General features: G+C 46.6%; 1 protein-coding gene across 4 annotated transcripts in view; it reads right to left on the bottom strand.

Annotated features, from left to right (window-relative positions):
* LNX2 (ligand of numb-protein X 2) overlaps positions 1–12,862 on the bottom strand; it is a 63,860-nt gene extending 50,998 nt beyond the window's left edge. For 3 of the 4 annotated variants that reach the window (XM_049823221.1, XM_049823220.1, XM_049823222.1), the window contains exon 1: positions 12,589–12,862. The gene's annotated coding sequence lies outside the window, so the exon portion shown is untranslated. The remainder of the gene's footprint in view (positions 1–12,588) is intronic. The other variant, XM_049823223.1, reaches the window with a different exon arrangement.
* Between the last annotated feature and the right edge of the window lie 403 nt (positions 12,863–13,265).

Genomic DNA, 13,265 nt, shown 5'->3' with positions numbered 1-13,265 from the left:
GAATAAAATTACTCCACAACTAAGAAGTAAAAACTACAGAATTGAACAATAATTAAGTTGGTAAAAACATATTGGATCAGATTTCTATAATGACTTTACCTATTATATCTCAACTTCATTCTTGCATTAAAAAAATACTTAAAGCTAAATTTGGAAGGATTTCTAAGATAAGATCTGAAAAGAAAGAAAAGAGAGCAAAAAATTGTTGAAAGAAAAAGAGTAAGCACAGGGCTTGCTTTTTTTCCTTTTTATACTGTTTTATTTATTTATTTATAGAAATTAATTTTATATATATATACACACATACATGTAAAGTAAGCTCAATGACAAGTAGAATGCTAACCAGATTTGTACCAGCAGCAATTGAGTCCTCGCAAAGAAATCCCATAAGGGATGCTTTGCTATAACCACTTCATCACAGCTGTGGCGAACTCAGTGACTTTCTCAGGAGCAGAATCAGGCAGAAGGACCCTCATTCCCACAAAGGACCCCACACCGCTGCAGATTCAATTGTACAGTCAAGCTGTAGGGATGGCTAAACAGGACTCGGCATGTGATACATCATCCGAAAAATAGCACATACGGAACAGCAACTGCTCCTAACGTGTAGATGCATTGTAGTGAAGTCCCTTCTCTCCTGCATTTCAGCTTAACTGCTTAGCAGGTTTTCAGGTATACATGGCCTCACCTATATCAACGCTTTAGAACAAACCATCTTCTTTATCCTCAAAGTCAGTATTGCAGCTAAAAGAGAAATCTTTCCTTTTTGACCCTTTGAGACACACAAAAAAGTCACAGTACAATGCTGACATTACTGTGTGAAATAAATTGCCTTCACAAAACTTGAGACTTACTTAAAGACAAACCATACCTGTTGTGAAATCCATATGGTTCTGATCATTTGTAGCAGGTAACATGTCAAGCTGTACCCAAAGTTCTTCTTCAACTATCTTCCACTTCATAATGGCATGACACGTAGTTAACGAACATTTCGTGGCTTCACAGCTTTTCAAACTTTTCAAAATACAACTTAGGAAAGCATTACACTTCTACAGCATTTCTCTAGTCGATGGCACACATCCCTTACTAACAGTTTCATTTCACACTCCAGTAACCCAAAATTCTGTATTACCGCTCACTTTGGTGTTAATTTTCCCATAGATTCTCTTTTTCTGCTTACATGGCAAGACAGCTCAGGTCAAGTGCACAGACAAGCTGTGCTGCTGATTCTCCTTTTTACCACCACTGAATCACCTTCACTTTTGCTTCACCGGAAAGTTATTTTCCCTGCAGAAAGCAGGAGAGCCACAGTCAATAGGTAAGTCAGCAGCTATCAGTCAAAATGGATTTCAAAGTGGGAAAAAAACCCTCCCCAAACTAAAACCGCAAGTATTACTTATGCAGGATCATGCCCATGCTGTATAAATACACCACGACAGATATATTTGCTGCTGTACATGTGGTGAAGCTTAATTCAGCTTGTGTCACTTCCAGCTATAGACACGTATCAGAAGCTATAGAATATAAAAGTATCAGTGCTGAACAGACACACTGAGCCATCCCCCAGATAACAGGAATGAAGAGTGGTTATTTTGCCAGGCGAAGTAGAAAGATACTTTTTTTTACTGGTGATTTGAAAAAGAAACACATTTGGTGGTTGTCACTGAATTCTTATGAAGCTTTGTAATGTGTATGTGAAGATCTAACTTACATACCTTTTTAAGACATTTGGATGAAATGCATGATAGATCTACAAGTACATAAAAATATCTGTATTTTTAGCCTAATATAAACTGGATGAGATTAGCTTTACCTTTAGCGTTTAAAAGGAATTAAAGTAATTAAGAAGCGAACCTAAATTCTGAAGGCATTCAATCCTGAGCGAATAGCATTTTATACTGGTTCAGTGTAAGTCAGGAAACCCTGTGATTTTTAAAGCTTCAATCTTCATTAGAAGCAGCAATGACAGCTTAGTAACGGACTACTTGTAAAAACAGTCCCGGAACTGGCTTGCACTAATTCTTAATTAACATAATTGCAAGATCCAGCACAGACACAGAACTATTTTACTAATTCACTGGGTGAGACTTCACTAGCTTCTGTCAGTAACAGTAAGTGCCTGAGAAAACTCCTCTAGAGCAAACAAGACATAAAGACAGGAAAAAGAGGCCGGACAGAAGGAAATCCTAATCAACCTGCTCCGGAAGAAGCTCGACTGAAAAAGGTTTTTTAAAAGTTTAAAAACCAAGTTACTTCAATTAACAGTCAGGGAAGCCACAGGGAGTGGAGGGGGTTTGGATGACAGCTGTAGTGCATACATACTGTACCAAGGGTACAGGTTACAGCTGTACAATCAGAATGGGGTCGATAGCAAACTCTTTGAACATAACCAGAAAGTTTATACAACACATTAGGATCTATGTGGTCTTGTGATGTGTCAATCAACTTTCACTTAGTTATTTCAGTCTGGTTACATACCAATTTTAAACAACTTGATTAAAAAAAAAAAAAAAAAAAGGAGAAAATGATAATATGTGGCAGGGGAGCAGATGCAATAAAAAGAGGCAAGAACACAAGGAAGGGTGGGCTATTGGTAAATAAATGCATGAACTTGGAAGTAACAATAAGGCATCCTCCTCCGCATGAAGTGGCAATAGCTATTACCAATTTTTTCTTCTATAACTTTTAACTGCCAAATGTGTAGAAGCAACTTAATATGGTCCATATTTAAGTATTTAATCTGTTGCAGATATCTCAGTGCACTATCCACAAGGCACACAAAGATATTAACCCCTCCAGTGCCCTCCTTGAAATGCAACTTGCTCTACATGTAGTCTATCCAGCCATAAGATGGACTTTGAATGTACTGTTCTGCACAAACTGTCACCGAAGGCAGTGGAAGAACCAACTGTATTGAAGTCAAAATGTGGTTAGCTTCAGAGCCTTGTGAGGCTTGTGGGTTTTCTTGTTGTTTTGTTTTTGCTGGCATAGCAGGCAGCAATGTCAATTAGGGGAATGATTTGAACGGCATCGCCACACCCACAGAAAACCCCAGTATAGGCTCTATTCTACCGCCTGCCGTAAGAGTACGTTGCTGATACAGCTCGTTTCATCTGGGGACTAATACAAGGTACGCAGACAAAAGCACATTCACGTTATGACAGAGTAAAATGCATGAACAAAGAAGGCTCACTTATACCAGCCAAGCTTTTTTTTTAAATGAAGATTTTGTTCAGGAATGCCAACTAAAACTTGATAGCCGGAAAAATCATGACACGCCTAGATTCAGAAATGTTGCTTTGTGTCAGAAAAAAACCCCATGGGTTGGTCCTTTCAAAGCAAACACAACATTCCAGTGGCAGAACATGACAGCTTATTCGAGCACAATATAGCAACCACTGAAAACCACTTTCCACAAACTGGTTTCAGTACACAATTCAGCGACATTTTACCTCCGTTAGCTTTGCTTGAATTTCATTTGCTTCTGTTGTGCCAAAAACCTCTGCTGGACCAGCTTTCTTTTTCCTATGCATGAACTCAGAAACGAGGATTAGCACCAATCTGAAGAACAAAGCCACAGGAAGGTAAGAGCTTAAAATCCTCCATCACTAGTATTCTTTGGTGTTTCAGGGTCACAATTTTGAAGATGACACTGCATTAAAAGAGGGCTGTCTGTGGAAGGTAGCTCGGATTCAAGCAAAAATTGCATGCAAAGAAAAAAAAATCTGATGAGTACAACTGCAGAAGTCGATAAAAGCGTCAACATATGGGAACACTGACTTGAACCCAATAATAAACTGTGCTTATTACCAATTGTTTTCTAACGAGCCACCTCCCAGGAATGGACGATGCCAGCATCCTGACACCTTCCACTGGGCTTGTGCAACCTCTTTGGAGAAGGTCATGGGGATACACAGTGGCAGTGCTATTTCGGGGGTTGAGGTGAGGAGCACAGCCTATAGCACACTTCAAAATGACTCCCACTGCAAAGAATGTACCAATGCAGAAGTATCATAGAATCATAGAATCATTTAGGTTGGAAAAGAACTTCAAGATCATCAAGTCCAACCATCAACCGTGCCCACTAAACCATGTTCTTAAGTGCCTTGTCTACACACTTTTTGAACACCTCCAGGGACGGTGATTCAACCACTTCCCTGGGCAGCCTGTTCCAATGCCTGGCAACCCTTTCAGCGAAGAAATTTTTCCTAATATCCAATCTAAACCTCCCCTGGCGCAACTTCAGGCCATTTCCTCTCGTCCTATCGCTTGGTACTTGGGAGAAGAGACTGACCCCCCACCTTGCTACAACCCCCTTTCAGGTGGTTGTAAGAGAGCGATAAGGTCTCCCCTCAGCCTCCTTTTCTCCAGACTAAACAACCCCAGCTCCCTCAGCCGCTCCTCATAAGACTTGTGCTCCAGGCCCCTCACCAACTCGGTTGCCCTTCTCTGGACACGCTCCAGCACCTCCATGTCTTTCCTGTAGTGAGGGGCCCAAAACTGAACACAGGACTCGAGGTGCGGCCTCACCAGTGCCAAGTACTGGGGAACGATCACCTCCCTGCTCCTGCTGGCCACACTATCTCTGATACAGGCCAGGATGCCGTTGGCCTTCTTGGCCACCTGGGCACACTGCCGGCTCATATCCAGCTGGCTGTCAACCAGCACCCCCAGGTCCTTCTCCACCGGGCAGCTTTCCAGCCACCCTTCCCCAAGCCTGTAGCGCTGCATGGGGTTGTTGTGACCCAAGTGCAGGACCCAGCACTTGGCCTTGTTGAACCTCACACAGTTGGTCTCGGCCCATTGATCCAGCCTGTCCAGATCCCTCTGTAGAGCATTCCTACCCTCAAGGAGATGAACACTCCTGCCCAACTTGGCACTGCCTGCAAACTTACTGAGGGAGCACTCGATCCCCTTGTCCAGATCATTGATAAAGATATTAAACAGAACTGGCCCCAGTACTGAGCCCTGGGGAACACCGCTTGTGACCAGCCACCAACTGGATTTCACCCCATTCACCACAACCCTCTGGGCTTGTCCATCCAGCCAGTTTTTCACGCAGCGAAGAGTACACTTGTCCCAGCCATGAGCTGCCAGCTTCTCAAGGAGCATGCCATGAGAGACAGTGTCAAAGGCCTTGCTGAAGTCCAGCTACACAACATCCACAGCCTTCCCCTCATCCACTAGGCGGGTCGCCTGGTCATAGAAGGAGATCAGGTTGGTCAAGCAGGACCTGCCTTTTGTACACCCATGCTGGCTGGGCCTGATCCTCTGCTTGTCCCGGACTTGCCATGTGAGTGCTCTCAAGACAAACTGTTCCATAATCTTCCCCGGTACCGCGGTCAGGCTGACAGGCCCGTAGTTCCCCAGATCCTCCCTCCGATCCTTCTTGTAAATGGGCGTCACATCGGCAAGCCTCCAGTCATCTGGGACCTCCCCTGTTGACCAGGATTGCTGATAAATGATGGAGAGTGGCTTGGCAAGCTCCTCCGCCAGCTCCCTCAGTACTCTTGGATGGATCCCATCTGGTCCCAAAGACTTGTGAGTGTCCAGACGGCGTAGTAGGTCACTAACTATTTCCTCCTGGATTATGGGGGGTTCATTCTGCTCTCCGTCCTTGCCTTCCAGCTCAGGGGGCAGAGTACCCTGAGGATAACTGGTGTCACTATTACAGACTGAGGCAAAGAAGGCATTAAGTACCTCAGCCTTTTCCTCACCTCTGGTGGCAATGTTCCCCTCTGTCTCCAATAAGGGACAGATATTTTCCTTGGCTCTCTTTTTATTGTTAACATATTTGTAAAAACATTTTTTGTCATCTCTTACAATAGTGGCCAGATTGAGTTCTAGCTGAGCTTTTGCCTTTCTAATTTCCTCTCTGCATGACCTAACAAGATCCCTGTACTCCTCCAGAGTTGCCTGCCCTTTCTTCCAGAGATGATAAACTCTCCTTTTTTTTTCTTGAGTCCTGGCAAATGATCCCTGTTCAGCCAGGCCGGTCGTCTTCCTCAGCGGTTCATCTATGCGGTACATGGGAATAGCCTGGTCCTCAGCCGTTAAGATTTCCTTCTTAAAGAAAGTCCATCCCTCCTGGACCCCTTTGCCCTTCAGGACTGTCTCCCCAAGTAGGTAGCTTGTTGCTCATTTTTCCCCACTGTGCTGAATAATATCTGACAGCACTACACCACTCCAGGCAACCTGATCCAAAAGCCCTGCTTTGCCTTTCTGCAACTACTGGGTTCCTCCCTTTGCCCAGACACATACAGGTTCTCCTTTAACGCACACCACTTTGTTGTGCTCTATTGCTAGAAAAAGGATAATAAGTCATAGCTCCTTTTTAGTTTTCTAGAACTACTTATTACTACCATTTACAACATTTTAAAACTGGATCAGTTCATATATTGAATATACTCCTTGATCAAATTGTATTTTGCTACAAGGGTTCTTCAGAAAAATTCTGTACACCCCATCAAACAGTGGTTAAGCACGACAATCTCTGCAGTGAAATATAAAAAAACTTCCTTCTCCAAGTGACAGAAGAGCCAACGAGGAGAGGTGCTATGCTGGACCTTGTTCTCACCAACAAAGAGGGGCTGGTGGGGCATGTGAAGCTCAAGGGCAGCCTTGGCTGCAGTGACCATGAAATGGTGGAGTTCAAAATCTTTAGGGCAGCAAGGAGGGCGCACAGCAAGCTCACTGCCCTGGACTTCAGGAGAGGAGACTTTGGCCTCTTTAGGGATCTGCTTGGGAGAGTACCATGAGATAAAGCCCTGGAGGGAAGAGGGGCCCAAGAAAGCTGGTTAATATTCAAGGACCACCTCCTCCAAGCTCAGGAGCGATGCATCCCAACAGAGAGGAAGTCAGGCAAAAACACCAGGAGGCCTGCATGGATGAACAAGGAGCTCCCGGACAAACCCAAACACAGAAAGGAAGCCTGCAGAGGGTGGAAGCAGGGACAGGTAGCTTGGGAGGAACACAGAGAAATTGTCCGAGCAGCCAGGGGTCAGGTTAGGAAAGCTAAAGCCCTGATAGAATTGAATCTGGCCAGGGATGTCAAGGGCAACAAGAAAAGCTTCTATAGGTATGTTGGTGATAAAAGGAAGACTAGGGAAAATGTAAGCCCTCTCCAGAAGGAAACAGGACACCTGGTTACCTGGGATATGGAGAAGGCTGAGGTACTCAATGACTTTTTTGCCTCAGTCTTCACCAGCCAGTGCTCCAGCCACACCGCCCAAGACGCAGAAGGCAAAGGCAGGGACTGGCAGAATGAAGAACCACCCAAAGTAGGAGAAGGTCAGGTTTGAGACCATCTAAGTAACCTGAAGGTGCACAAGTCCATGGGACCTGATGAGATGTATCCGTGGGTCCTGAGGGAACTGGAGGATGAAGTGGCTAAGCCCTATCCATCATTTTTGAGAAGTCGTCAAAATCTGGGGAAGTTCCCATTGACTGGAAGAGGGGAAACATAACCCCCATTTTTAAAAACGGAAAAAAAGGAAGACCCGAGGAACTACAGGCCAGTCAGTCTCACCTCTGTGCCTGGCAAGATCATGGAGCAGATCCTCCCAAAAACTATGCTAAGGCACATGGAAAATAAGGAGGTGATTGGTGACAGCTAACATGGCTTCACCAAGGGCAAATTGTGCCTGACTAATTTGGTGGCCTTCTATGATGGGGTTGCAGCATTGGTGGATAAGGGAAGAGCAACGAATGTCATCTACTGGGACTTGTGCAAAGCATTGGATACCATTGTTCATGACATCCTTGTCTCTAAATTGGAGAGACATGGATTTGATGGATGGACCGCTCGGTGGATAAGGAATTGGTTGGATGGTCACACTCAAAGAGTTGCAGTCAATGGCTCGATGTCTGAGTGGAGAGCAGTGACAAGTGGCATTCCTCAGCGGTCAGTATTGGGACAGGCACTGTTTAACATCTTTGTTGGCAACATGGACAGGGGGATTGAGCGCACCCTCAGCAAGTTTGCCGATGACACCAAGCTGTGTACTGTGGTTGACACACTGGAGGGAAGGGATGCCATCCTGAGGGACCTTAGCAGGCAGGCCTGTGCAAACCTCATGAAGTTCAGCAAGGACAAGCACAAGGTCCTGCACATGGGTCAGGGCAATCCCAAGCACAAATACAGGCTGGGCAGAGAATGGATCGAGGAGCAGCCCTGAGGAGAAGGACTTGGGGGTGTTGGTTGACGAGAAGCTCAGCATGACCTGGCAATGTGCATTTGCAGCCCAGAAAGTCAACTCTATCCTGAGCTGCATCAAAAGAAGCATGACCAGCAGGTCAAGGGAGAGGATTCTGCCCCTCTACTCTGCTCTTGTGACACCCCACCTTAAGTACTGTGTTCAGCTCTTGGGTCCCCAACAAGAAGGACATGGACTGGTTGGAGCAGGTCCAGAGGAGGGCGACGAAGATCATCGGGGGTCTGGAGCACCTCTCCTATGAGGACAGGCTGACAGAGTTGGGGTTGTTCAGCCTGGAGAAGAGAAGGCTCCAGGGAGACCTTACAGCAGCCTTCTAGTACCTAATGGGGGCCTACAAAAAAGCTGGAAAGGGACTTTTTACAAGGGCATGTAGTGATAGGACAATGGGTAATGGCTTGAAACTGAAAGAAGGTAGATTTAGATTAGATGAAAGGATGAAGTTCTTCACTGTGAGGGTAGTGAGACACTGGAACAGGTTGCCCAGAGAATTTGTGGATGCCCCGTCCCTGGAAGTGTTCAAGGCCAGGTTGGATGGGGCTTTGAGCAACCTGGTCTAGTGGAAGGTGTCCCTGCCCACGGCAGGGGGGTTGGAACTAGATGGTCCCTTCCAAACCACTCTATGATTCTATGATTCTTCTCTGTGGAATGAAGGAAAAACAGCCAGGCAAAATGCAACATCTATCACTCCATGCCAAAGTAAACCAACTCTGCCTAGGCAAAAATTAACTCAATATAATATTGATCTGACACATTTAGAATCTTACAATTACTTTTTTACCTGATTTGCTCTGTTTTGCTGTGATGACAGCAAGAAAATTCTAGACATTCTTAACAACATACCACAACCCAAGAGCAACATCATAACTTGCTTACTTAAAAAAAAAAAAAAAAAAAAAGAGGCTGCAAATATTGAGCTACATTACCCCATGTTTCCATTTTCAAAATAAAAATAGTTCCCACTAATTGGGTGGAAAAATTGCAGAAGTGCAAAACAATTTAAAATCTTGCATGTTCACAAGTTACCTGATTTTATATCAAACAACTGCATAAGTTAAGCTTTTGTTTTCACTATCTAATGCCCAGCTCAGTGTGAGAGACTCAGCAAGAGATTCTCTTCCTCTTCCAGCACCCAAATTACTTGTAAAACTAACATCAATTGAAATAAGCATCTACGAGAGTGTACAGGATTGACATCATGCAAATTCATATCACCAAAAATACTTCAGAAATCAAAGAGACGCCTGCAGTATCGCAAAGCACGTTGCAAGGGTGAAGTCAGCTCAGGTACAGCACTGCTACCCCCTGTAAGGCAGCAGCAGGGCTGGGAGCATCTCCGTACGTGTCAGTAGATAAACCAGTCCCCAGTTCCAAAGCAGAAGTCAGCTACCTACATTATCTCATGCAGAACAGTCGGTATGAAAACATATGACAGGTTTATCCCATGAACTTTGCGAACATAAATCCTGACCCTGAAAACATTTACATGCAGGCTTAACATTAAGCCTAAGAAAAGACGCACTAATTCCAAAAGAAATACTTGGGTGTTTAAAATTAAACATATGTAAGCACAAACATCTGCAGAATTGGGACCAAAAAACCAAAAAGCACACTCCACAATATTATTATTTTTTATTGCTCCATAGACATCATGACCCAACAATTACATAATTTAATACTGATATTTAAAAGAATTTTCATGTTTGAAAGGCACTAAACGACAAACTCCACTGACCTAATAAAGCAATTAAGCAGCATGCAATTCAATGGTGTCACATTAAAATTGCTTCTGCAACCAGATCAGCAAAGAATTTTCAAATATCAGACACAAGCCACTGCTGTATCAAATAGACAACTGGTCTCCTCTGGTGCCTTTTATACCAGGGAGCATTTTAACACTGAATGAATGCTGTTTTCTTATTAATTACAGCTCTTAATGTCTAACAGCTCTCTAAACAAGCAGCACCTTGCTGATCTGAGACAATAATTTATATTAATCCAACGTCTAGTACACATTGTTATCTTTACACATTTCACTTTGATATTGTTGGTATCACTTCTTCATGGCCGTTTTCAACTATTTTAAGACATTTTTTAAGAGTACAGAAAAATGGAATTAAAAAAAAGAGGGGGATATTTTGAAGTATTTTCAAGTGGACAGTTTTAACTAGTAGCTAACAAACGTCTGGTTTTTAGTGATACAGGCCCATAAATATATACACCAAGATCAAGACTGACAGGCTGTTCAGTGCAGGCAGAGCCTTACCAAAAAACAAAGTTTCACCAAGGTCATCAGTGCTTCCACAAGAGCAGACTCCAAACAAATGCCAAAGCTTGCAATGTCAAAGCCAACATTTTTGTAATTACACAACAGGTTTTAAGTAAGCTTATTTTTTAACCTAACCTGTTTCAAGACAACAGTACTTTTCTACCCAATCACCAGCTTACATTCCCCTTGCAAAGTTTCATCCCTAAATGGTAGCTTAATTTTTTATTTATTTTTTTTAAATAGAAGATTCGAGTCCTGTGTTAGGAAACCACACTGTGTTTGCAAATCTCAGCCCTGAGTCCAAGGCCCTGGGCTCTCTCTTGCTGAAGTCACTAGGCAAAGTTAAGGCTCAGTACAGTTAGAAATTCAGTACTGAAAACTCTCATTGTGAAATTATGCTTTTTTTTTTTTTTTCAATATCCAGAAATTTTAGGATTGTAATAATACAAGGACTTCAACACATAACATTGCATACCTTTTTTATTAAAAAAAAAATCTAATTGGGCACAATGGTGCTCTTTGCAGCCTGCTGAATTTGGAGTGAATCATTTTATATTGCATTATGTTCAGGAAAGAGGATTCCTCCCTAAGTGAGCTGATTGTTTAAAAAAAACCCAAAAAGAATAAAGGATAAAGGACCCTATTAAGTCTTATTGTTCTAGCAAGTACACTGATATACCTTGCTTCCATTTTGAGGAAATTTGTTTTAATAAAGTCAGGGCAGCATATGGTACTAACATGTTTATTTTCCAAGTGGTAGGGACACTAACCGAAACCATCTGATGTTTCCTCCTAAGCCTCCTTGATCTGCTGCTGGATTGCAGCTTAGAATAAAGCATCGCGAAGCCAAAAGGAATTGGGTAGAGGAATAAAAAAAAAAAAAAATAAAATCAGTAATTCAGAGCGTTTATTTAATGAGAGCCTAGCTCAGAACAGTTTCTCTTTTGAACAGGAGCTCAAAAGCATTTATGATGCGAAATCTATTTCCAGAGCCTATCAAACGTACCCCAAAGCTAATCCCTACCAGACATTTTTTACTTTGCACACAGAGGCAAAACCAAGCCCACAATATCATGTAATTAAAAAAGGAATTAAACGAAGCTCAGAACTACTTAATAGTGGATTTCCACAGAAGTAAACAACCAGTGGTTTGCATCAGGAACACGGCAAGAAAAGTCACAAGGGACTGTCAGATTTGTCACTACCACAGCTCCAGCAATTGTTTCCTCAATTAGCTGACGGACTACTAACATTCTGTCAAGAGCAACGGTAATTTTCAAGTATGCCTTGTTGAAGCTTAAAAGACACAAGGTTCTAAGTTTTTAAAGCACATTTTCAGTGGCAAGAGCCAACAAACGGGGGGGGGGGGGGGGAAATCGGAGAGCCTGGGTCAGAGCACCGAGGACTGGAAATACGTTAGCTTTCTGTGAACTACACGGGCTTCGGAGGCGTTTCAGGCACAGCTCCCCGTTCCTCTGGCGCAGCTGTAAAACACATAACCTGAAACCAGCTCCTGCAGCAGGGGTTTGCTCGCAGCTGTTCTTCTGCCTCCCCCGCACGCCGTAACCCGACTCCTCTGCGGCCAGCCAGCTTTCTCCGACAGAACAGCACACACGCCAGAGCAGCACAGGTGGACGTGGGGGACACCCCCCCCCCCCCCCCAAAAAAAAACCCCAAAACCGGCCGCCTTCGGAGTGGGTTTTCCCCAGCACCACAGCCCGGCTTCGCAGAGACCCGCCGCGGGCTGACCCACCGCCGGCGCCCGTTCTCCCGCCGAGGCCGGCAGGAAACCCCCCTGCTCCTCCCGGCCCAGGGCAGGCCCGCTCCCGCCGGGGCTCCGGGGCGGGGGGAGTCCGCCTCACAGGCGCCCGAAGCCTCTCCCGGACTTGTTGCCCCAACCCGGCAGCAGGCCCGGCCCAACCGGGACCCCCCCCACACACCCCAGCCCAGCCCAGCCCAGCCCGGGGCGCCGCTGCCCACCGCCGCAGCGGCCGGGAGGATGAGGAGGGAGACGGGGAGGTGTGTGCGGCGGCCGCCGCCCTGCCCGCCGGCTGAGGGGGAGGCTGAGCCGCCCGGCGCCGCGGCGGGGCAAGGGAAGTTACTCACCGCCGAGCTCCGCGCCGCGCTCTCCTCAAGCCGAGCCGCGCCCGCTCCCGCCTGGCGGGAGGCAAACTCCGGGCGGTACTTGACGGAGAGCGGCTCCGCCGGGCCGGTACTACCCGCCTCCCCGCCCCGGGGCAGAGGCGGCTGCCCAAAGTGACAGCCGCGTTCCGCCACTCCGGCGGCAGCCCCGGGGCGCGGGGCCGGGCGGCGGGGGCGCGATGCAGCCTATGGGAGAGGGGCCGGGGCGGGCCGCGGCGGAGCCCCGGGCCGGGGTGTCCCCGTCACTCGCCTGATCGCAGCTTCACCGCGCGGGGCCGGGGGCGGTGGGGGCGGGCGGAGACGGGGCGGAGGAGGGGACCGGCCGGGGAGATGCTCCGTGCGGCGCCCGGTCCGGCCCGGGTAGACCCGTCCCCGCCCGCCCGAGCCCTGTGGCCTTGCTACGGGGCAAACCCCGGGGGAGGAGGGAGGGAGGGAGGGAGGGAGGGAGCTCGGCCGCTGATGGAAGGCGGCAGCCACGGTCCCGCCTCCCTGGCGCTGCCGCCGAGCCCGCTCCCGCTGAGCGGCGGGCGGGCGAACGAGCGAGTGGTTCCCGCCCCAACGTCTCCTTTCCCCCCCCCCCCCCACCCCCCGGCGTGGAACCCCCGCAGCGCTCCCGCCGCCCGGGGCGGGGGTTTACGATG

The sequence above is a fragment of the Accipiter gentilis genome, chromosome 19, assembly GCF_929443795.1.
Source record: "Accipiter gentilis chromosome 19, bAccGen1.1, whole genome shotgun sequence".
NCBI classification, from domain to species: domain Eukaryota; kingdom Metazoa; phylum Chordata; class Aves; order Accipitriformes; family Accipitridae; genus Astur; species Astur gentilis.
This window is presented reverse-complemented; position numbering and strand designations above follow the sequence as displayed.